We start from the raw sequence: 24,925 nt of genomic DNA, 5'->3' as shown, positions 1-24,925 counted from the left end.
TATTTCAGGATCATGGCATCTCCTGTAGTAGTAAACAACAGTTCTGTACAGCTGTCATCAGTCTGGGTGGTCATGTCAGGATTTACCATGCCTGCTTTTCATTATTCTGTTTATCCAGAGGAGAAGGACTGAGGTGTTCTATCTCTTTCTCGCACAGAATCGTCACTTTGCATATCCCTTCTAGACAGCAGCTGTATGACAGCATGTAAGTACCTGCTAATGTCTCAAATCAGAGCAAAAATATTTCTTAGTGAAAACACAAAACTCTGTTATTATAGTTGGGAAAATTCCATGTAAACAAGCCTCCTGTTTGACCCAGACAAAACTAAGTGAATAAATACCCAAACTCAAATTGTCGTTTGAGAGCCAATCAGCATTTTTTTTTTTAAGGATACTTTTTTCTACTTGTTCTGAAGTGTTAACCAGAAAGAGCAGAAAGTATCAGCCAGAGAAAAGACATCTCTCTGTGAGACCAGTAAATTCTTTAAAGTTGTATGATCTCCAGATCTCCATTACCACGATAGCAAATGACTCAAGGTTTTTTGGCTAGGCCCATATGGCATTTAATATCTCCTCTGTAATTTCAGCCATAAAACTGTGAAATTGCTCTAGCTTCTAGGCAGCTTTCAACATTTCTGTTATTCCTTCTGCTACTTACAAAGACTTTCTACTTTTTGCTGCTTGTATCACAATTTATTGTTTTTTTCAATTCTAATCCTTACAGATGAAGGGAAATTGCATAGCTTTTTAGCTGTAATTCAGGAGGTAAGTGTGTCCAGGGCTGATCTTACAAATGAATCCTGATTTGATGTTGTTTACAGATAGCTTTTTCTTAAAAATGACAAGGATATTTCCTGTGCAAGATACGTTAATATGTAATTATCATGGAATATGTAACCATCAAATCAGGTATTGCTCTATTTTCCCAAGTAAGTAAACTAATGCCTTTGAATTGATCCTACATTCTAGCACACACACACAAAAGTCAACATTTAACATATAGTAGATATGTTTTAGTTCATGATTTTGGGGTGCTATGAAAGCAAAAGAAACTTGAGACATATTCAGGTAACCTGATTAAAAAATGATAAATTGATCAATTACATATTAAAAGCTATTAAGTCCCCAAGAAGTATCAGCTATTAAAATATAAGCTAATACTTCAGAGATCACTACAGAAGCCAAAAGCAATGCCTTTGCTAGTTTATTTGGTAAACAAGCAACTCTTGCTATCCAACCCATTTAGATGCTATTGACATCTATCTTATTAAGCATTCGGAGAGACAATTGACTCAATTTAGATAAATATAATTGCTTACAACTTAACTATTCTATTTAACCTTTGCAACCAAAGCATAAGTATTATTATTATTTTCTCTCATTTTACAGATGAGAAATCCGAGGCTCATATGTAACGAGTTTCTTCAGGGGAACCAGGGTACAAACCCAGGTCCTTTTGATGTTTAAATCAATATGCTTAATCACTACTACAGTATATTGCCAAAGATTTTCTGTACTCTTTGGAGCAGCCATTCTTTTTCTGTTTAATATATATATATATTTTTTACTGTCTCATACAATTTCCCTTCAAAATTGCCTTTCTTTTTTTTTAACCTTTCTGGAACAAATCTTTTCTGGAAATACACACTCCCTCCTCTCTTTGCCATTTCCCCCAATTTTAAAAAATTGGACTAAATTACATGTAACATAAAATGTACCATTTTAGCCATTTTAAAATATACAGTTAAGTGGCATTAAATATGTTTCTAGTGTTGTGCAACCATCACTGCTATTCATCTCCATAACTCTTTTCATCTTGTAAAACTGACACTCTGTCTATTAAACAGTAACTTCCTTTTCTTCCTTCTCCCCAGCACCTAGCAGTCAGCATTCTACTTGCTGTCTTTATGATTTTGGCTGCTCTAACTTCCTCGTATAAATGAAATCTTACAATATTTGTCTTTAAAGACTGGCTTATTTCACTTAGCATAACATCCTCAAGTTTTATTCATGTTGTAGCGTATGTCAGAATTTTCTTTCTTAAGGAAATATTATCATTGTATATACCATGAGTAATAATTCTGAATTATATTGAATACTAATAATTATAAATACTGTTTTTGAATAACATTTACTTGTATGTATATACCACATTTTGCTTATTCATTTATATGTCAGTGGACATGGGTTGCTTCCACATTTTTGCTATTGTGAATACTACTACTGTGAGCATGGCAGTACAAGTATCTCTTGAAGACTCTCCTTTCAATTCTTTTAGATATTTACCTAGAAGTGAAATTGCTGGACCAAATGTTAACTGTATTTTTAATTTTTTGAAGAACTCTCATACTGTTTTCTATAGTGCTGCACTATTAATATTTTACATTCTTAGCAGTAGTGCACAAGGATTCCAGTTTCTTCATATCCTTACCAACACTGCTTATTTTATTGTTGTTTTCTTTTTTGGTAGTAGCTATCTTCATGGGTTGGAAGTGGTAGCTTATAGCTTTGATTTGCATTTTCCTATTAGTGATCTTTCCATGTGCTTTTGGACATTTGTGTATTTTCTTTAGAGAAATGTCTATTCAAGTTTTTAGCCTGTTGTTTAATATGTTTTTTTGTTGTTGTTGAGATTTAGGTGTTCTCCATATGTTCTAGAGAGTCATCCTGTATCAGCTATATAATTTGCAAATATTTTCTTTTATTCTGTGGGTGGCCTTTTTACTCTGTTTTGGTAGTGTGTTCTGATAGGCAAAAATTTTAATTTCCATGAAGTTCAGTTTGTCCATTTTTTTCTTTAGTTGTCTGTATCTTTGATGTCATATACAAGATCCAAGAAATTATTGCTAAATCCAATGTCATGAATCTTTTACCGTTTGTTTTCTCCTAAGAGTTTTACAGTTTTAGGTCTTACATGTAGGTCTTTGATCCACTTTAAGTTAATATGTGTACATGGTGTTAGGTAAGGGTCCAACTTCATTTTTTTTTTTTTGTATGTGAATATTCAATTTTCCCAGCACCATTTGTTGAAAAGGCTGTCTTTTCCCCATTGAATGCTATTGGTACTCTTCTAAAAAATTTGACCATACATGAAAGAGTTTGTTTTTCTGCACTTTACTCTCTTAATTCATCCATATATATCTGTCTTTGGCACCATCCTGTTTTTATTATGGTAGCTTTGTATTAAGTTTTGTACTCAGGAAGTGTGAGTCCTCCAGGTGTATTTTTCTTTAATGATGTCTTCTGCAGACATAGAAAAACTCAATGTAAAATTCAAATGGAATCAAGATTGTTTTGTCTATTTGGGGTCCTATGAGATTTTATGTCAATTTTAGGATGGGTTTTCATATTTCTTTGAACAACATTGGAATTTTGATAAAGATTACATTAAATCTATAGTTTGCCATTTACTTTTGATTTTAGTAATTTGAGTCTTTTCTCTTTTTTTCTTAGTCCATCCAGGTAAAAGTTGGTCAATTTTGCTGGTCTTTCAAAGAATGAACTTATAGTTTCATTGATTTTCTTTATTGTTTTCCTGTTCTCTATTTCATTTGTTCTCTGGCATAATCTTGATTATTTCCTTCTTTCTGCCAGCTTTAGTTTGTTCTTCTTTTTCTAGTTTTTCAAGTTATAAAGTTAGATTGTTGGATTGAAATCTTTCTTGCTTTTTAATGTGAAGATTTATAGCTGTACATTTCTCTTTATCATTATTTTCACTGTGTCCCATAATTTGTTATGATGTGTTTTCTTTTCTATTCATCTCTATGTATTTTGAATTTCCTTTGTGCTTTCCTCTTTGTTTTCCTTGGTTGTTTAGGACTGTGTTATTTAATTTTCACAAATTTGTGAATTTTCCAGTTTTACTGCTGTTATTGATTGCTAATTTTATCCTGTTATTAGAGAAGACATTTTCTATATCTCTCTTTTAAAATCTATTGAAACTTAATTTGTGGTCTAACATATGTATGGTCTACCCTGAAAAATGTTCCATGTGCATTTGAGAAGAATATGTATAGTGTTGTTGGGTTGAGTGTTCTGTTTGTGTTTGTTAGATCTGGTTGGTTTATTGTGTTATTTAAGCCCTCTATTTCCTTAATTATGTTTTATCGAGTTGTGCTATCCATTATTGAGAGTGCTGTATTCAAATCTCCAACTATTATTGTGCAACTGTCTAATCTGCTTTCAATTCTATTAGTTTTTGCTTCATACATTTGGATGGTCTGTTATTACGTGTATACAGTTGTATGTTCTTTCGGTATTGAACCTTTTATTAATATATAAGATCCTTCTTTGTCTCATGCAATATTTTTTGATTTAAAGTCTTTTTGCTATTAATATAGCCACACTTGCTCTCTTTTGGTTACTATTTGCCATTTTTTCACTTTCAACCTATTTTGAGTCTTTTGTAGATAGCACATCGTTGGACCATGTGCTTTTATTTATTCTTCCAATCTCTTTCTTTTGAGTCAACAATTTAATCCATTTACATTTAAAGTGATTACTGAAAAAGAGGAACTTCTGTCATTTTGCTATTTTTAAAATATGTATTATAGCTTATTTTTCTTCATCTTCTACATTACGGTTTATTTTGTGTTTAGCTGATTTTATAATAAGACATTTATATTCCTTTCTCATTTCCTTTTGTGTATACTTTACAGCTATTTTATTTGAGATTACTATAAGAATTACATTTATTTAAATTTATACCAGCTTAACTTCAGTAATACACGAAAACTCTGCTATTTTTGACAAGTCTCTCCGACGTCATTTTAGTTGTTGATGTCACAAAATTGCATCCTTATACATTAAATACTCCAAATATAGGCTACAAATTTTAAATTTAAATTTTATTTTTATTTTTTGACAAAATATAATTGTATATAATTGCAGAGTACACGGTGATATTATATATTCACACAGAGTGTGGGATTATTGAAAAAAGCAAATTAACATATATGTCACCTTAATTTTTATTTTATTTTATTTTTTCTTCCCACACTACACTGATGCATGTATCACTTTAAATACTTATCATTTATTCCTCCTAATTGCAACTTTGTGTCCTTTGACAAATCCTATTCTCCCAACTTCTCCAACTCTAGTAACCACCATTCTACTCCCTGCTTCTGTGAGTTTGTTTTAGATTCCACCTATAAGTAAGAACATGTTCATTTCTCTTTCTATGGCTTATTTCATGTAACATAATGTCCTCCAGGTTGATACATGTTGAAAAACACAGAATTTCTTTTTTTCTAAGGTCAAATAGCATTTTCTTCTGTAAATATATCACATTTTCCTTATGTATTCACCCATTGATGAAACGCTGATAAAACTTTTATATGATTAAATGGGGTCTAGTTTTTTGTTTGTTTTCTTTGCACACAAATATCCAATTTTCTAGCAGTATTTATTGAAGAGGTTATTCCTTTTCCAATATATATTCTTGGTGCAATTGCTGAAAAAGAGTTGACTGTAAATGGTTGGATTTATTTCTGGGTTCTATATTCTCTTCCATTGGTCTTTCGTGCTAATATCATGCTATTTCAGTTACTATAGCCTGGTAATATTATTTGAAATCAAGTAATGTGAATGCTTCCAGCTTTGTTCTTTTGGCTTGGTATTGATTTGGCTAATAGTAGTCTTTTGTGGTTTCATATAAATTTTAAAATTGTTTTTTCTATTTCTGTGAAGAGTGTCTTTGGTATTTTAATAGAAATTGCACTGAATCTGTATATTATGTTGGGTAGTATGGATTCTTCCAATCCTTGAATATGGACATCTATCTATTTATTTGTGTCCTCTTCAATTTCTTTTATCAATGTTTTATAGTTTTCACTGGAGAGATATTTCACTTCTATGGTTAAATTTATTCCTAGGTAACTTTTTTCTTGTCTATTATACATGGGATTATTATCTTGGATTATTTTTCAGATTGTTTGCTGTTGATATATGTAAATGCTCCTGATTTTTGTTTGTTGCTTTTTGATCCTGCAACTTTCTTTACTGCATTTCTTGAAACAAATGAAAATGGAAACACAACATACAAAAACCTGCATAATACAACAAAAGCAGTACTGAGAGGGAAGTTTATAGCAATAAATGCCTACATCAAAAAAGTAGAAAGATTTCAAGTCAATGACCTAATGGCACATCTTGAAAACTAGAAAAGCAAGGACAAACTGAACCTAAAATTAGTAGAAGAAAAGAAATAATGAAGATAATAGCAGAAATAAATAAAATTGAGACTAAAAATAAAAAATATCAACAAAATGAAATGTTAGTTTTCTGAAAAGATAAACAAAATCAACAAAACTTTAGCCAGTTTAAATAAGAAAAAGGTGGGAAGACCCAAATAAATAAAATCAGAGGCAAAAAGGGAGACATTACAATGATACTGTAGAAATTAAAAGGATTTATTAAAGGCTACTGTAAACAACTATATGTTGATCATTTGGAAAACCCAGAAATAGATAAATTGCTAGACAGATAAAATGTAAGAAGATTGAATCATGAAAAAATAGAAAACTAGGTTAGATTAAAAATAAATTATGAAGTAGAAACAGCATTGAGACTGGTTTTATGGCCTAGCATATGGTCCATCTGGAGGTTGTTCCATGTGCACTTGAGAGGAATATATATATTTTGCTGTTGGTAGGTAGTGTCCTATACGCATTTACTAGGTCTTGTTGGTTTAACATTTTGTTCAAGTCTTCTATTTCCTTGTTGGTCTTCTGCCAATTGCTCTATCCATTATTGAGAAAGAGATTTTGAATTCTCCAGCTGTTACTGTTAAATTGTATATTTCTCCCATCAATTGCATTAGTTATTGCTTTGTGTATTTGGGGGCTCTGTTATTAGGCTCAAATATTTATAATTGTTATGTGTTCCTGATGGCGTGACCTTATTGTCATTAAACATTCCTTTGTTCTATGAAGCATTTTGTGTTAAAGTGTATTTTGCCTAATGTTAGTATAGCGACTCTATTTCTGTTGGTTGCTGTTTGCATAATATATTTTTCAATATTTTTACCTTAATTCCTTTAGTGTCTTTGAATCTAAAGTGTATATTTTATTTAAAAACATATAATTGGATCATATTCTTTCATTTTCTTTTACCTATCTCATTCATGATTGACAGATATTTCTGCCTATCTCTGTCTTTTGCCTGGAGGTCATTTAAGTTTAATGTTACTACCGATGAAATCACATTTGCATCTGCTGTTTTGCTTTGTGTTTTCTTTTTAAAAAATTTTATTTTAGGTTCAAGGATATGTGTACATAGTTGATATGTATATATAAATTGCATATCATGGGGGTTTGATACACAGGTTATTTCATCACCCAGGTAATAAACACAGAACCTGATTGGTAATTTTTAAATCCTCATCCTCCTCCCATTTTTCACCCTCAAGTAGGCCCAGTGTATGTTGTTTTATTCTTTGTGTTCATGTGTTCTCAATGATTAGCTCTTACTTATAAGTGACAACACACAGTATTTGGTTTTCTGCTACCGTGTTAGTTCACATAGGACCTCCAGTTCCATCCATGTTGTTCAAAAAGACATGACCTCATTATTTCTTATAGCTGCGTAGTATTTCATGTACATATGTACTACATTTTCCTTATCCAGTCTACCATTGATGGCCATTTAGTTTGATTCTATATCTTTGCTAATGTGAATAGTGCTTCAGGGAACACATATGTGCATGTGTATTTATGGTAAAACAATTTATATTTTTTTGGGTATATACCAAATACTGGAATTGCTGGGTCGAGTGGTAATTCTGTTTTAAGTTCTTTGATATATCATTACACTGCTTTCCACAATGACTGAGCTAATTTACAGTTCCACCATTCCTGAATTTGAATGTTAGCTGCTCTAGTGAGGTTGAGGACATTTTTTCCAGATGATATCCTCACATATCTTTTCTATGTTGCTAGCTTTCTGCTGCTCTCTTTCAGAGATGTCAATGAGTCATGGATTTGGCCTTTTAACATAATTCCATATTTCTTAGATGTTTTGATTATTATTATTTTTTTTTGAGACAGAATCTCGCTCTGTCACCAGGCTGGAGTGCAGTGGCACAATCTTGGTTCACTGCAACCCCCACCTTCCAGGTTCAAGTGATTCTCCTGCCTCAGCCTCCTCGGTAGCTAGGACTACAGGTGCGCACCACCATACCCAGCTAATTTTTGTATTTTTAGTAGAGACAGGGTTTCACCATGTTGGCCAGGATGGTCTCGATCTCCTGACCTTGTGATCCACCTGCCTCGGCCCCCCAAAGTGCTGGGATTACAGGCGTGAGCCTCTGCTCCCAGCTGGTTGTTCAATTTCTATGTAGTTGTGTGGTTTTGAATTAATTTCTTAATGTTGAGTTCTAATTTGATTGCACTCTGGTCTGAGAAACTGTTATGCTTTCAGTTATTTTGCATTTGCTGAGGAGTGTTTTACTTTCAATTATGTGATCTATTGTAGAGTAAGTGCCATGTGACAACGAGAAGAATGTATATTCTGTTGTTTGGGGTGGAGAGTTCTGTAGATATGTATCAGGTCCATTTAATTCAGTGCTAAGTTCAGTTCCTGAATATCTTTGCTAATTTTCTGCCTCAATGATCTGTCAAATATTGTCACTGAGGTGTTAAATTTTCCTGCTATTATTGTGTGGGAGTCTAAGTCTCTTTGAAGGTCTCTAAAAATTTGCTTTATGAATCTGGGTGCTACTGTGTTGGATGCATATATATTTAGTATCATTAGATCTTGTTGAACTGAACCCTTTACCGTTATGTAACGGCCTTTCTTTGTCTTTTATGATCTTTGTTGGTTTACAGTATGTTTTGTCAGAAACTAGGATTGCAACCCTTGCTTTTTTCTGTTTTCCATTTGCTTGGTAGATTGTCCTCCATTTTTAAAACATTTTTTATTTTGAACCTATGTGTGTCACTGCATGTGAGACAAGTCTCTTGAAGACAGTGTACCAATGGGTCTTGGTACTTGATCCAGCTTGCCACTCTCTGTCTTTGAATTGGGACACTTGGCCCATTTACATTTAAGGCTAGTATTGATATGTGTGAGTTTGATCCTGTCATTGTGATTCTAGCTGGTGATTTTGCTTGTTTATGTGGTTGCTTCATAGTGTCATTTGTCTGTGTACTTCAGTGTGTTTTTGTAGTGGCTGGTAATGGTCCTTCCTTTCCACATTTAGTGCTTCCTTTAGGAGCTTTTGTAAGGCAGTTCTGTTGGTAACAAATTTCCTCAGCATTTGCTTGTCTGAAAAGGATCTTATTTATCCTTCGCTTATGAGGCTTAGCTTGGCCAGATATAAAATTCTGGTTTGGAATTCCTTTTTTTTTTAGTAGGTCGAATATTGACCTTCATTCTCTTCTGGTTTGTACAGCTTCAGCTGAGAGGTCTGCTGTTAATCTGATGGCTTTCTTTTGTAGGTGACCTGGCCTTACTGTCTAGTTGCCTTTAACATTTTTTCTTTCATTTCAATCTTTGAAAATCTGATGAATATGCATCTTTGGGATGATTGTCTCATGGAATATTTCACTGGGGTTCTCTGCATTTGCTGAATTTGAATGTGGACCTCTCTAGTGAGGTTGAGAAAGTTATCATGGATGACATTCTGAAATGTTTTCCAAATTGGCTAAAGTTTTTTGAGACTTGTTTTGTGGCCTAACATATGGTCTATTCTGAAAAATGTTCTATATTTGATGAAAAGAATGTGTATTCTGCAGCAATTAAGTGTTCCGTAAATGTCAGTTAGGGTTATTTGGTCTAGTGCGTAGCCAAACTCAGATGTTTCTTTTCCTATTTCAGTTTGGGTGATCTGTTCATTACTGAGAGTGAGGTATTGAAGTCCCATACTATTATCATATTGCAGTCAATTTCTCCCTTCAGATCTATTAATGTTTGCTTAATAAACTTAGTTGTTTTGTGTTGGCTGCATATATATTTATAATTACCATATATTCTTGCTGTATTGAACTTTCTGTCAGCATACTGTGATCTTCCTTGCCTTTTTAACAGTATTCTAATTGTAGTCTATTTTACCTCCTGTGTTCTTGTTTTCTTGTTTTCTGTTTTTTGTTTTTGTTTTTGTTTTTGTTTTTGTTTTTGTTTTGAGTTTTGCCCAGGCTGGAGTGCAATGGCATGATCTTGGCTCACTGCAACCTCTATCTCCTGGGTTCAAGTGATTCTTCTGTCTTAGCCTCCCAAGTAGCTGGGATTACAGGCATGCGCCAACACACCCCACTAATTTTGTATTTTTAGTAGAGACTGGGTTTCTCCATGTTGGTCAGGTTGGTCTTGAACTCCTGACCTCAGGTGCTCTGCTCACCTTGGCTTCCAAAAGTGCTGGGATTATAGACGTGAGCCACTGCACCTGGCCTCTGGTTGTATTTTTCAGCTCCTCTCTTCCTTTCTTTTTTTTATTGTCTTCTTTTGTAGTTAAGTGATTTTCTCTTGTAGTATGTTTTAATTCATTGCTTTTTATTTCTAGTGTTATCTATTATACCTGTTATAGCATTTTGCTTTGTGATTACCATAATGCTTATGGAAAATATCTTATAGATATAACAAATTATTTCAAACTAATGATAACTTATCTTTGATCACAAATAAAAGAATAGAATTAAAACAAAGGAAAAACTAAAAAAACTCCATATTTTAATTTTATCTTCCCACATTTTGACTTTTTGTGTTTTTAATTTACATCTTTTTATATTGCCTATCTCTTAATAGTGTGCAGCTATTATTGTTTTCAATAGATTTGTCTTTTATTCTTCATGCTAGAAATATGAATGAATTGCACACCACGATAGAGTATTAGAATATTCTGAATTTCTCTGTGAACTCACTTTTACTAGTGTGTTTTATACTTTCAAAGATTTTTTTTCATGTTAGTGTTTTCTCTTTTAGATTGAAGGACTCCCTTTAGCATTTTTGTAAGACAGGTCTAGTGGTAATAAATTGTCTAAGCTTTTCTTTGCTTGGGAAAGACTTTATTTATTTCTCATGTGTCAAGGTAGCTTTTGTACAGCATACTCAGTTGGCAGGTTTTTTTTGTTTTTTTGTTTTGTTTTGTTTTTGTCAACCCTTTGAATATGTCCTCTTACTCTTTCCTGGCCTGAAGGGTTTCCATTGAGAAGTTTGTTGACAGACTAATTGGAGTTCTTTATATGATTATTTGCCTATTTTATCTTCCTGCTTTTAGGACCCTCTCTTTGTTCTAGACTTTGATTGTTTAATTATTATATGCCTTTGGATCACCTTATTTGGGTTGAATCTGTTTGATGATCTCTGACTTTCCTGTACCTGGATATTTATATTTTTATCAAGTTTTGGAAAGTTTTCTGTTATTATTTCTTTGAATAATTTTTCTACTTCTTCCTGTTTTTCAACTCCCTTTTTAACACCAATATTTCTTAGATTCACTCTTTTGAGGTAATTTTCTTATAAGATTCTTATATTGTGTAGGCATTCTTCATTCTTTTTTCTCCTATCACTGTATTTTCAAATAGTCTGTGTTTAAGCTCAATGATTGTTTCCTCTGCTAGATTCATTCTGCTATTGGGAACCTCTAGTGCATTTTTTTTTTTTTACTTCACAAAATGTATTTATCATTTCCAGGATTTCTATTTTCTTTGTAAAAAATTTTGATCTTTTTGTTAAATTTCTCAGATAAAGTTTTGAACGCTTGACAGTGTTATCTTGGAGCTTTCTGAGTTTCCTTAAAACATCTATTTTGAGCTGTTAATCGGAGAGCTCACACATTGCCATCTCTTTAGGGTCAGTCAGTGACTTCTTGCTTTGTCTGTATGGGGAAGTCATGGTTCTGTTGGTGTTGTTTCTCATAGATGTATGGATATGTGTTTGCATTGGAGGATTAGTTATTTGTTCCAGTTTTCTCTGTCTTGTTTTGGTTTCCTTGGATATGTTTACTTAGAGATTTTTTGGAACATAGCTGTTGAATTATTTCATGCTAGATCACTGCCTCTTTTTGGGCACAAGATAGCACATTAAACCAAGGTTTGCCTTGGCATTAGCAAATGTTCAGTGCACTGCTTGTCCCAGATGGGAGAGATCCCAAAGTGATCCCAGGCTATGTGGGAAGGCTGGCTAGGGGCTTGTGCCTAGGGAACTCATGGAACATACTTCCTACAGCATACGGCTGCTAAACAGTCACTCTGATTTGGCATCTCCTTTGTCTGAGAAAGAGAACAGAATTTTAAGGGCTGTGGATGACATTCTCACTACCTTAATTTGTCTCTGGCTACCTTTGGGGGATTTTCTCTCTTCAGGCATGTGTGATGCTTCTCCTAGGTTGAGACAGAAACAATTATCCATCGTCTTGGAGTTTCTTCACTTCTCTGTAGCCCTAGGAACTGGCTCATCCTCAGATGTGAGTTGAAGATTATTGACAGTGATAATCTTGGTGTGTAGACATTTGTTTTGTTTTTTTTGGCGGGGGAGGTAGTGTGAAGCTAACTTGTGCTTACTCTGCCATTTGGGTGATGCTACTCTCATCTAGTTTTTAATTTGTTCTTTAATTGTCTCTAATTTTTGTTGACTATATATATGCGTTTTTATTTTCTTTTTTCTGGTTGCTTTTAGGTGACTTCCAAGAGATGAAGGGAGAAGTTCTATATTTACTCTGCCTTTTAAAATTAGATGGGTTCCATGCCTGATATGAATGAACTGACTCTGTTTGCAACCTCTGATGAATGGGAAGGCCAAGTGGTCATATTTTTGCCACATATTTCTCCTGATCGTGACTGGTTGGATCTGGAAAGAACCACTTTCCCAAGGGAAACAAATCAACTAGAACTTGTGGAGCCAATCAGATTTCCTTTCATCTACCCCAGAATTTAACTATGAATTTGTAATAAGATTGTCACAGGCACTTGGGATAAAAGTCATAGAGAAATTCAATCGGGTTGGCCATACTGAGTTCTAACTCAGATAAGTAACTGAGAGAAAGAGAATACTAGGACTAGAGCAAAGTGGAAGAGCAATGACAAAAAGAAGCAGAGATAATCTCTGCTCCCTTTTTGTTTCAAATGAGAGACAAAAAAGGAAAAAACTGGTAAAACTGGTCAGGCAGGCAGTTAGGCTGGGTCCTTGGTTGAGTTCTTTCAAACAAAAGTAACAGCCTGAAAACTCAAGCTGCAGGCACAGATAAGGGAACTTGCACAGGGGAGCTTGCCTAGGACATGCCTACAGCTGTACAGATAAGAAAGGCTACACAGGTGACTTGCCCAGACATGCCCACAATGGAAAATTCCATCCCCTAACACATGTGCAGTAAGGGGAACAAAGCAATATGGAGTAACTCAAGCTAAGGGTCAGCATGTGCACTAGGAGGGTGGGATGGAGCTACCAGAAATTTATAGCTCATGCAAATGAGATGCTCAGTCCCCATCAGTATCATATAAAACCCTATGTAAAAATGGCAATTCTCTTCTGGGCCCTTTATATGCAGTGGAGAGCCTTCTTCTTTCACTTAGTAAACCTTCACTCCAACGCCACCCTTTTTTCCATACTCCTTAATTCTCTAGGTTATGAGACAAAGAACTCTGGGTGATACCTCACAATGAGACTGCTGCATTGTGGTGCATTGGTGAGACCGTAACATTTTTGTGTATTGTCTGAGAAAGGAAACATTAGAAGGGTGAGTAGGAGTGGATCTCCAACTCTTTACTTTCATTTCCAAGGCTTCTCACCCTCAGATTTTTAAATTAAACAAAACAGTGGGTCCCTACCAGCCAATTAAAGATGAATAGCATGGCTACCAGCCTTACAAGACTCAGGGGACAGGCTTGTTGGAGAGGACTTTGTCAACTCCCCATCACTGTCATGTGGTGGGAATGTTGGCTCTGTTTCAATCCAATTTCCTTTCATGAAGGACCTAGCCATCATGTGAGGTTGGAAGAAGGTCCTAGGGCAACTGAGGGCATCTGGCTGAGGCTATACCGTGGTGTTACCTGCAGTTCCCTGAACTAACTCCAGCCTCTGACAACCCCTCAGGGTGTTGCCGTCAGGACTTTCCAACCTTTTAATTACATTTTCTTCCTTTCTTTTCATGGCTACTATGTCTCCTATCCCTTATTTGTATGCAATCATGTAGGTATTTTCACAGTCTGGGGAGATACTCCTGTTAAGAAAAGTCAGCAAGTGCCTTAGTAACCAGGAATATAACTCGAAGAATTGTTGCTTCTGTGATTTTCTAGAGATGGGGTAACTTCAAGATTTCAGCTTTAACTTTTGTCTAGCAAGGGCCTTTTTGTTTCTCAATAATAGATATTCATGACACTGTATAGGGGAACATTTCACCCAGAGAGAGTACCCTTCTCTCCATTTTTTAAAATAGTCCACATAAGAGCTCAGCATTGTTCAGTAAATCTTAGCAATCCTCTATGAGACAAATTAGTTTTCCTCTGCTGGGTAGTGTATTATGGGGACAACCTATTAAGGCTCAACTCTCTCTTTCTACCCTTGGCCTGGAAAAAGAATTTGAAGTCAGAGTTTTTACCTAACATTTCAAACCCTACAGTTCCACCTATTAGGATGGGAATTTTCTCTGTGGGCATCTTTTTGGGCCCTTTGCACAAAACCTCTAGTTCCCCGATTCCTTTCTCTTTTATGTCCCTCTCTCAGTGATTAGGCTCTATGCCCTATTTGTAGACAGGAAAATTCTCCTTTCAACAGCTGGGAGGAAGCTACCCTAGCAAGACAGATTTTATCTCAGTGTTATCCCCATCAGAGTAAAGACAGTCATTCAATTCTTACATTCATTTGAGGCACCTGTTCATTGTCCAGCTACTTTGTCATCTAAGCAAGAAAGGGATCTTATGTTTAGAAGTCAATTGGTTCCATTGTCTAGGAACTTATAACTTTGCCCATGTGGTAGTAAGAGGATGTAAGGATAGAGTTAAGACACTCCCTCCATCAAAGGGTCTTTCCCAAATTCAACTAGTGCACAATCTCTCCTGGGTCCCTAAGAATCTCAAGAACCTTATGGGCCAAGTGGGTCTCAGAAGCCAGTAGGGCAGAGAGCTAGGGCCTCAAGCAGGTGAACATGACTATTTATGCTGGCTATATTCTCCAGATCTATTGGTGAAGGTCATGCTTGAATCCATGGGTAGCACCTACATCAGTTGCTAGGACCCAAAGGAGATGGGAGGAAAGAGGAGAAGGGGGATACCCTTTCTATCTTTTTCTACATCCTGGGTCACCCCGAAAGGAGGAAGGAAACTAAGGGATGCCTTCTCCTCCTCTCTTTTCTAGATGAGTAACAACCCATCTTCAAGCCTGCCCACAGCTTGACACAAGAAAACTTGCTTCAAGTTTTCTCTAGGCAAGTTTCAAATTCACTTACACATAGAGGCCTTCCAGGATTTAACCCAAGTATTTAAACTCTCTTGGAAGAATGTTATGTTACTCTTTTATTTTTTTTTAATTGTTATACTTTATGTTCTAGGATACGTGTGCACAATGTTCAGGTTTGTTACATATGTATACATGTGCCATATTGGTGTGCTGCACCCATTAACTCATCATTTACGTTAGGTATATCTCCTAATGCTATCCCTCCCCCTCCCCAAACCCCATGACAGGCCCCAGTGTGTGATGTTCCCCACCCTGTGTCCAAGTATTCTCATTGTTCAATTCCCACCTATGCGTGAGAACATGTGGTGTTTGGTTTTCTGTTCTTGTGATAGTTTGCTCAGAATTATGGTTTATAGCTTCATCCATGTCCCTACAAAGGACATGAACTCATCTTTTTTTTATGGCTTCATAGTATTCCATGGTGTATATGTGCCACATTTTCTTAATCCATTCTATCATTGATGGACATTTGGGTTGGTTCCAAATCTTTGCTATTGTGAATAGTGCTGCAACAAACATACGTGTGCATGTGTCTTTATAGCAGCATGATTTATAATCCTTTGGGTATATGCCCAGTAATGGGATGGCTGGGTCAAATGGTATTTCTAGTTCTAGATCCTTGAGGACTCACCACACTGTCTTCCACAATGGTTGAACTAGTTTACAGTCCCACCAACGGTGTAAAAGTGTTCCTATTTCTTTTCTTTTTTTTCTTTAAAAGCAATTTATTTCTCATTACAAAATACAGGTGAGGAGCATGGCGATGCCTATGGCCCCTTGGTTGTACATCTTCCCAGTCTATTTCTGCTTCTAGAAATACCCTGTGTACAACAGCAAGCTCATGCTGTTCCCAAGTGCTTGCACATTCTAACAGCTGCAGAGTATATGACCAGGTGGAAAGTCCAACAGATGCCCCACTCACAAGGTAGGGCCCTCCAGCCCGTCTTCTGGCTCCCTTTTGCTAACAGTAACTGGTTGCTCTTCCTATTGGTCATAGATAAATGACAGCTGCACAGTTCTCTGAGTGCGTTCAAGCAACCTCGGGAGGCAGTGACTAAGACCCTTTCCTTGCTCCCAGCTTCCTATGTTCCTGGCCGCCTGTGGCACCTGGACTACTGCTGCCCCTGGGTCCCTCACATTCCAGGGCGACGATGGAGGAAGGGCAGGCCACACATGAGGAATTAACAGTCTTTATTGGGCTCAGACCAGGAGTCCGTGGGTCTTGAGGACCTGTGTGTATTTGTCAATTTTCTTCTCCACGTTCTTCTCGGCCTGTTTCCGTAGCCTCATGAGCTGCTTCTTCTTCCGGTAGTGGATCTTGGCTTTCTCTTTCCTCTTCTCCTCCAGGGTGGCTGTCACTGCCTGGTACTTCCAGCCAACCTCGTGAGCCAGGCGCCCCAGATAGGCAAACTTTCTTGTAGGCTTCAGACGCACGACCTTGAGGGCAGCAGGAACCACCATCCGCTTTTTCTTGTTGTAGGGCGGTGGGATGCCATCAAACACCTTGAGGCGGTCCAGGGCAGCCTGGCCTCGCTTGGTCTTGTGAGGCAGCATGCCTCACACGGTCTGCCAGAAGATGCGGCTGGGGGCCCAGAAGTGGTAAGGGCCTCGGGAAGGGTTGGTGTTCATCCACTTGTGGAGGAAAACCAGGTACTTCAACTTGTTTCTGTAGAAATTGCCAGAAATGTTGATGCCTTCGCAGTGTACGACCACCACCTTCCGGCCCAGCAGTACCTGTTTAGTCACGATGACTGCCAGGGGGCCCAGGAGATGGCCTCGACCATGGAGCACCAGGACCTGCACCTCCGCCATCTTCGGCAGCCGCCTGGGAAAGCAAGTGTTCCTATTTCTCTACATCCTCTTAAAATTCTAACTGATGCTGAGAAACAGGCAGCCCTACAGGTAGCAGAGAAATCTGGAGATGAACAGCATGTCTCCCATAGCCAGTCAAAAAAGAAAGAGAGTCAAAAAGGGGAAAGAGGGTGAGAACGAGACAGAATCCCCATTCCCTGTAGGAAGAGAGACAGTGTCCCTTGAAAACCTTAACTGGAAGCCCAGTAATCCCATGGATGAGTGGAAAAGAAAACACTTTCAGATGTGTATATCAGAGGGCTTACAAAGGACCAGAGCCAAACCTGTTGACTATTCTAAGCTATCAATTATAGATAAAAAGCTAGATGAAAATGTCTTAGTCTTTTTAGAAAGCCTGAGAGGGCTTTGGTAAAACACACTTATCTCCTAATTCAATTGAGGGACAGCTAATCTTGAAAGATAGGCTTACTCAGGTGGCCCCTGACACCAGAAGCAAGCTTCAGAAACAGGCTATAGAACCAGATGGCACCTTAGAAAACCCCCTAATGGTAGCCACTTCAGTCTTCTATAATAGGAACCAGGAGGAGGCCCAGGAAAAGGAGAGGAAACACATGAAAAAGGCAGAAAGAGGGATAGCGTGGAATGGAATGCAGGTCTGGAACTCCATATAAGTCCACACTTCAAGATAGCCTGGTAAAGTTGTCAGTAACAACCTTTGCTGCAGGCCTCCATCTTGTTTTACATACTTGAGTGTGACCTGTAACCATATGGCAGTACTTTTTTTAGCCTCTGCCATTTTACAATGAAGCACGGGTTCAATCCTGGCTTAGGGAATGAATATTTTCAAGTTAATAGCTATGTGACTTTTATCATTTGCTAATTGTCTTCCCCCTCCATGAACAACTTTTAACTTCCTTTCTTAAATCCTTCTTTCTCCAAGTTGCCTTTAAAACTTCTGGATTTTGTAAAAGCTGCTTAACACCCCTTCAAAAATACCTTGTACACTCAAGGTTTAGTCATAACCTAATAGAGGCTTGTTGGTTTCACTTGTGAAGTTACTTTTGTAAATTTTAAAAGCCAGAAATATTAACTGTTTGGTGTGCCTAAAGTTGGGTAACAATGGATTTAAAAGGATTTTCTTAAAGAGCACTCAGCTTAATTAAAAGTGAATATCCAAGTTATAGGTATATTTAAAAGACCTTTATGTTGTTCTCTTCTTGGATCTTGTTTTTCTGGAAAAGGTTTCTTTCTCTGTTGACTGAATTACTTTTCTCCACTCTGTCTTGCTGCTCTTGGTGCATGCATGGAAGGTCCTAAGATAATTTCTGATGGCCCGGGGCTCTTTGGTAAAAATGGAAAATGCACCATGGATTCCATTTTGGGAGAAACCTGTGTTTTTCTCGTGGAACCCTAGGAATTAGAGGCAGATAGATCTCTCTCAAAATCTATTTTTGTCTTCCAGCTATACCTATTTATTAGGCCCTAGAAATAGCATGCTTTTTAAGCCCTGCTCTTAATGGACCCTTCCCAGAAGCTGATAATCCAATTAGGTGATTGATATATGAAAAATCTTATAAATACTTGATCTTCTTCTGTTGGTCTATGTAGTTATATATGTGTTGTGTGTGATATCTGTAAAAAGAGCTCTAATTAATTGGCTTAAAGAAAAATGCTTAAATCAAATATTTTTAAAGGAAAGATAAAAGCAGTAATGCCTTTTAGTTCACATGACTTTAATATTTAAGAAATAAAAATAGTTTTAAAGATAATTGGTGAAATGCAAATGTTGTCAAAATGTAAATAGGGGGTCTAAATCATGTACGTCAGATACTAGGCTTGCTAAATGTTTCAAGATTGTAAACTGCCTACGTTACAACTTAGTAAGGCCTGGGATGTGTGAAATTAACTATGCCCCTAACTATGCTGGATAGAGTCAGGATTTGTCTGCACCTAGTATATAATTAAAACAACATACCAGGTTTTACATTAAAGTTAAAAAATGCTAAAAGTTACCATTATAACATGTAATTGAGACTACTGAAATTCGATTTACATGCAAGGTGTGTAAAAACAGTAAAATGTGTTTTTAGTAAAATGCTATAAGTAAACATGGCAAAATGCAATGTTGCCTAGGGTTAAAGGATTGTATTAAATTAGATAAAATACAGTTGAATGTTCAAGCAAGTTGTGGAGAGACTGTAAAAATTAATCTTTCAAAGGAGACTCTGTGTGTGAACATATTGACCAAATTCAAAAGGGTGTTATATGATTTTTATAAATTGAACATTGAAATAAAAGAATCGTAAGATTTTCTTAAGATACAATTCTGCTCTTTAGCAAAATTTGTAAAGGTTTATAAAAGGTTTGTAAGAATATCACCTCAGTCAAACTGGTTAAGATGGGATAGAATTTTCTATAGTGTTTCATTAAAAATTGGGGTTGACACTAACAGTAAACTAATGCAAGGGTGAAATTTGCCTTTCTTCCTTTTGAAAAGGATTTTCATGTAATAGTAAAGGCTAATAAAAGGATTTTGCTTTTTCAAATTTTTGAGTCATTATTTTGGGAAAATAAATAATATAGTAATCTGTAATTGTATTTCATAATATCAAGTTTTTATACCTCTAAATTTAACAGCCTCCCCAAAATTAAACTTCAGTTTCAAAATCGTCTCTCCTGATGCCTAGCTTTTGGGTGCAACAGAGGGTCTCTGGAGCATCCAGAAAAGTGGTAAATAGGATAATTTAACATGTTTACATAGAAGGGATTGCCAAAGTGATGTGTAATCTTCTTCAGGTTTTATTTCAGTAAATAATATTAATATATGTTCCAAAATCATATGGGATGTCTAAGGTTCTAATGTCTAAACATATGCTGTCAATGATCATTAGGTTTATTATGTTAAGCTATTGTAAACCACAGAAATAACCAAATGTCTTCACCAATCATATTCTTGACTGTAACAACCCTGGAAAATTTGTCATTTACAGACAACTGTTGTCTTGTTTTAATTCTCTTCAAAAGATGGTTTATGATCAGCTGTAGGACTTTAACAGCTGCTCTCAAATGCAGGTTTCTGATAAAAGAAAAATGTACAGGACTCACGAAAAGCTGAAGTAGTTAGAAATATCGAGCAGAATAAGAGTTAAAGAAATAGACTGAGCTAATAGAAAACTGAAGTAATTGTTTTAAATGTTTCGCTTAAGACATTGCTTATCCTTGTTTTGTTTTTCTGAGTCCAGGAAACTTTTCTTTTAAGCTAGCTACAGCTTTTAATAATTGAGTAAGATATACTCCTGTGAACAAAATTTGGAGAATATTTGTTTCTCTCTGCCTGGCTTCCCCAGAATTTGGAAACTCTTTGTGAGTATTCTTGACTTATGGCAATATAGTTGTTTGCATCAGTGCAATAAGAATCCATTTTCTTTTGCAACAGGATGCAATTGGAGAAAATGGTTGTTTTACCAAGGCTTTGACTGGAAGGATATACTACTCTTTAAAGAATCAAGGTTATCATGCAGAGCTAATAAAAGCCCCTTGGCAAAACTTGACTGATAACCTTGTCTACACACTCCCTGTACAGGATTGCTAATCTGTGGTGAGTAAATATCACTTTCTAATAGGCCCAGGAATGCCTTGTTCCTGGGACCTCAAAAAAATAGCAAGTCACCCAACTCATAGGTACCTGAAGGTACAAACCCATGGCTGGGCTTGACTTTAAAAAGTTCTATCTGAGATTCTTTGTGGAACAGAGTTCCATAAAGCCTATTTAAAAGGCTTATGTATAAATAATTATTCTTGCTGCACTTTATGCAAATAATCAGGCCAAGTATAAAAACTGAAGTATAGTTTACAAACAACTCAGTCCTATCATGATTTGTTTTTAACAAAAATGGCGACTGGAGAGAGAAAAATTATCATATGCTTGTCATTAAATTCTAATCTCATTAGTTTTTTAAAGTTCTTGCCTACATTTTAGACTAACCCTGCTTATTCCTGTAACCAACCAGCAATCTCTGGCTGCAGCTCAGAAGAAACAAAAACGGATGGGTAATGTAAAAATCCTGCAAATCCTGCCTGGTAATGGGAATAAATAGGATGCCCATAAACTGGAGGTTTCTTTGTTTGAAAAATAAAACCAAGGAAGTTAACCAAAACCAAGCCCCATGCATCCACATCTTGGTAGGCATAACTATAGTCACCAGTTATCTGGGTGTGTTGGCAGTCTTGAGTTGTCTTTACCCTCCACCCCTCGTTTCATTTTAATACATGTACTCCAATAACCCAAACTGTTTCTTCTCACATAAAGGCTATCAAGCTCCAAACGGTAATGCAAATAAAACCACACATGGACATGCCTTTTATCCAAGGACCTCCATACCAGCCCCAGGAGGAAACCTAGCTGCTGTTCCCCACACAACACCTCTCTCCGGTAGTATCATTACCCCACATACCTAACAGAAGTTAGGGTCCCCATCCCTGAAGGGGGAAATGAGAGAGAAGAAAGAAAGAAACTGATCAGGCAGGCAGTTTGGGTGGGTCCTTGGTTGAATTCTTTCAAACAAAAGAACAGCCTGAAAACTCAAGCTCCAGGCGCAGATAAGGGAACTTGCACAGGGGAGCTTCCTAGGACATGCCCACAGCTGCATTGATAAGAAAGGCTACACAGGTGACTTGCCCAGACATGTCTGCAATGGAAAATTCCATGCCCTAACACATGTGCAGTAAGGGGAACAAAGCATTATGGAGTAACTCAAGCTAAGGGACCTCGTGTACACTAGAAGGACAAAGTAGAGTTACCAGAAATTCACACCTTATGCAAATGAGACATCCAGCCTTTATTGTTGTTGTTGTTTTTTTTTTTTTTTTTTTTTTTTTTTTTTTTTTTTTAAAGCCTTTGCATTTTGCATTCAGCTGTAAAAACGGCAACCCTCTTCTGGGTCCCCTCTCTGTGCCAGAGACCTTTCTTCTTTCACTTCCTAAATTTTCACTCCAACCTTACCCTTTGATTCCACACTCCTTAATTCTTGGTCATGAGACAAAGAACTCTGAGTGATACCTCACAATTAAAGACTGCTACATTATGGTGCATTGGCAAGACTGTAACACCATGAGTGTTGGCTATTGTGTATCTTACTCTTCAATTCTTTGAGATCTCTGTTTCTACAATAACGCTGCAATCTGTGAAACAGGTTGAGTATGTCTTTGTTTCCTGTATTTGTAAAAATAAAAGTAATGAAGAAAGGTTCCAAATCCAGGACTGATGGCACTTGAATTAAAAATGCCAAAAATAAAACAAACTAGTATCATGCACATTGGAATGATGGTTTGTATAATAAAAATTTTGGCATCACAGGAAAATTCTTAGAAACAACTGTCTGTATATTGAAGAACACTTATCAAAGAGTTAAGGTGGGTCATATATAGTCCATGTTAATATGAGTTCATCCCGGAGAGGGCACGTTGATTTGGTGTGAGACAGTAAGTTAATTAGTGCAGTAAATTAATATAGCATGCAAGTGACAATACTGTATCGAAAGCAATTTATTGGTGTTAATGTCGTTATTTGCAAATGCACAAAGTTCGCCTGTTGAAACGGATGTTTTAATATATACTATAAATTGCCTCTGAACTTGTACTTTTTTAAATTAGCTGTAGTTTGATTAAATTTGTGTGAGAGTGCTTGAGAAGACCTCTCTCTTAACCCTGCATAATTGAGTATTTGTGTTTTTTATATATATATAATATTTATATATTTATATATTATATATAAATTTTTATATATATATAAATTTATATATTAAATATTTATTTATATATAGAAAGGTAGGCACTGCCAAGGCCATAGGCAGAATTTTGAAAGATTACTTGTCTTCTGGTGGCTTCAGGCTCCCCTTTTCTTGCGTTTTCTTTACTGCAGAGCTTGCTTTTCTTTTCTCTGACTTAAATTTTGAGGGTCCTAGCTTTTTCTTTTTTCAAATGCAACTCTTAGGACAGGATCTAAAATAGGCTGATACTAAAGTTTAAGAATCTGATAAAATGTTTTATTCTTAAGCTTATTATCAATAATATGTCTTATATTTATTTAGCATTTTATACTTTGTGTAACACTTCCACATTCCATGTATCATTTAATCACCACCTCAATTCTGTAAGGTAGGTGGCTTTTCAGTTTTTACAAATGATGAAACTGAGACTCAGATACTAAAACAGCGCTTTGAGTTCAGGTCTCTAAACTTTGACTTTCTATAGCAATAGCTGTCTTATTAGAACATTGAACATTTGTAGCAATTAAAAATTGAAGCAAATAAAATCACTGTCCAATTGCAGAATTTCTGATATCATTTGTCTATAATGAGCTGTTTTTCTCTGTTTAACCATGTCATTTTTTCCATGATCACAGGCTCACAGGCAGTAGAAAGAAATGACAGATTACCAGGATGAAAACATAGGGGTAGGGAAGATACCATTTAATTTAGGGGAAAATAACTCTATGTACTTTAATAGTCTCCTAAGATTATTACAAAGAATTATGTAGTGGTTAAGGCAATGTAGTATGGTGGAAGGAATATGGTCTTTGGAATCCTGCAGACATGGAATTTGAACCCAATCCTAGATATGCCACTTACCAGCTATGTGACTTTGGGCAAAGTAATTGAACTTCTCCTGAGTTTCATCTTCTTCATCTATAATTAGAGGTATTACTACCTGTTTCATGGGACTGTTGTGAGAATTCATTGAAAAACGTGAAATTAAAATAACAGCAGTTATTATTTGAGCACTTACTAAATGCTACCTTAATTTGTACAACTATGGGATAGGTCCTTTATTATTAAAATTTAATAGATGAAGAATCTAAGCTTAAAGACATTTAGCAACATGCCCAAAGTCACACAACTATTAATAGTAATCTGTGTACCAGTGTTTATTCCCATTCCCAAGTCCACCTGATTCTGATTCTGATGTCTGTGCCACATAGTATGTAATACTCAATACTTCTCATTTAATGGACAGCATTTTAATAATGATTGTTTTCATCTGTCCAGTAATACTTCCTCCCTTCTTCTGTTAACAGTACTCATCTTATTTTGGGAAACTAGATTTGAGCCACTCTAACCAATGGAACTCTCACCCCCTAGCCATGGTGATTAGTACAAGAGATGGGCGTGTGATTCCATAAAGTCAATCAGAACACTTCTTTGTGTTTATATACAAAAGAATGAGAAGTCCTTTAGTTGCTTTAGGATTGCTGTAGTAGGACAATATAATCTGGAAACTGAAAAATAACTGAATTACTGATAATAAAAGCCAATCACTTCCTCCACAGAAATGGAGGATGCCATCTGAAGTGAGAGATAAAAGATCAATGCAGAGAGGAATGAAGATAAGAATGGAGAAAGAATCTTGATAGAGATAATAAGTTCCTGAGTAAAGATTTCATATAGTCCAGTGAGTCAATATAGTCCCTGCACTTGCATGACCTAATTTGAGTTAGATTTCTGACACTCACAACTCAAAGTAATGAAGAGGTAAAAGTGTTGTCAGTTGTTTTAAATGCATATTGTAATGACTTTCTACTATAAGGGTTTAAAATAAAATAATTTTGTGCTTAAAAATAAAGACAATTTTATGAAAAATTTTAGTTATAATTTCTCAGACTAAAAAATGAAGTATGATTTTGTGTTAACAATATCTTGAAAATTTGACATAATAGTGATAGTCC

The 24,925-nt window shown here is 36.0% G+C and overlaps 1 pseudogene; it reads right to left on the bottom strand.

Annotated features, from left to right (window-relative positions):
• Nucleotides 1-16,564: 16,564 nt before the first annotated feature.
• LOC105481887 (large ribosomal subunit protein uL13 pseudogene) lies at nucleotides 16,565-17,220 on the bottom strand (annotated as a pseudogene).
• Between the last annotated feature and the right edge of the window lie 7,705 nt (nucleotides 17,221-24,925).

Source organism: Macaca nemestrina, chromosome 7, assembly GCF_043159975.1.
Source record: "Macaca nemestrina isolate mMacNem1 chromosome 7, mMacNem.hap1, whole genome shotgun sequence".
Classification (NCBI taxonomy): Eukaryota; Metazoa; Chordata; class Mammalia; order Primates; family Cercopithecidae; genus Macaca; species Macaca nemestrina.
Note: the sequence above shows the minus strand (reverse complement) of the source record. Positions and strands in the feature narration are given on the sequence as shown.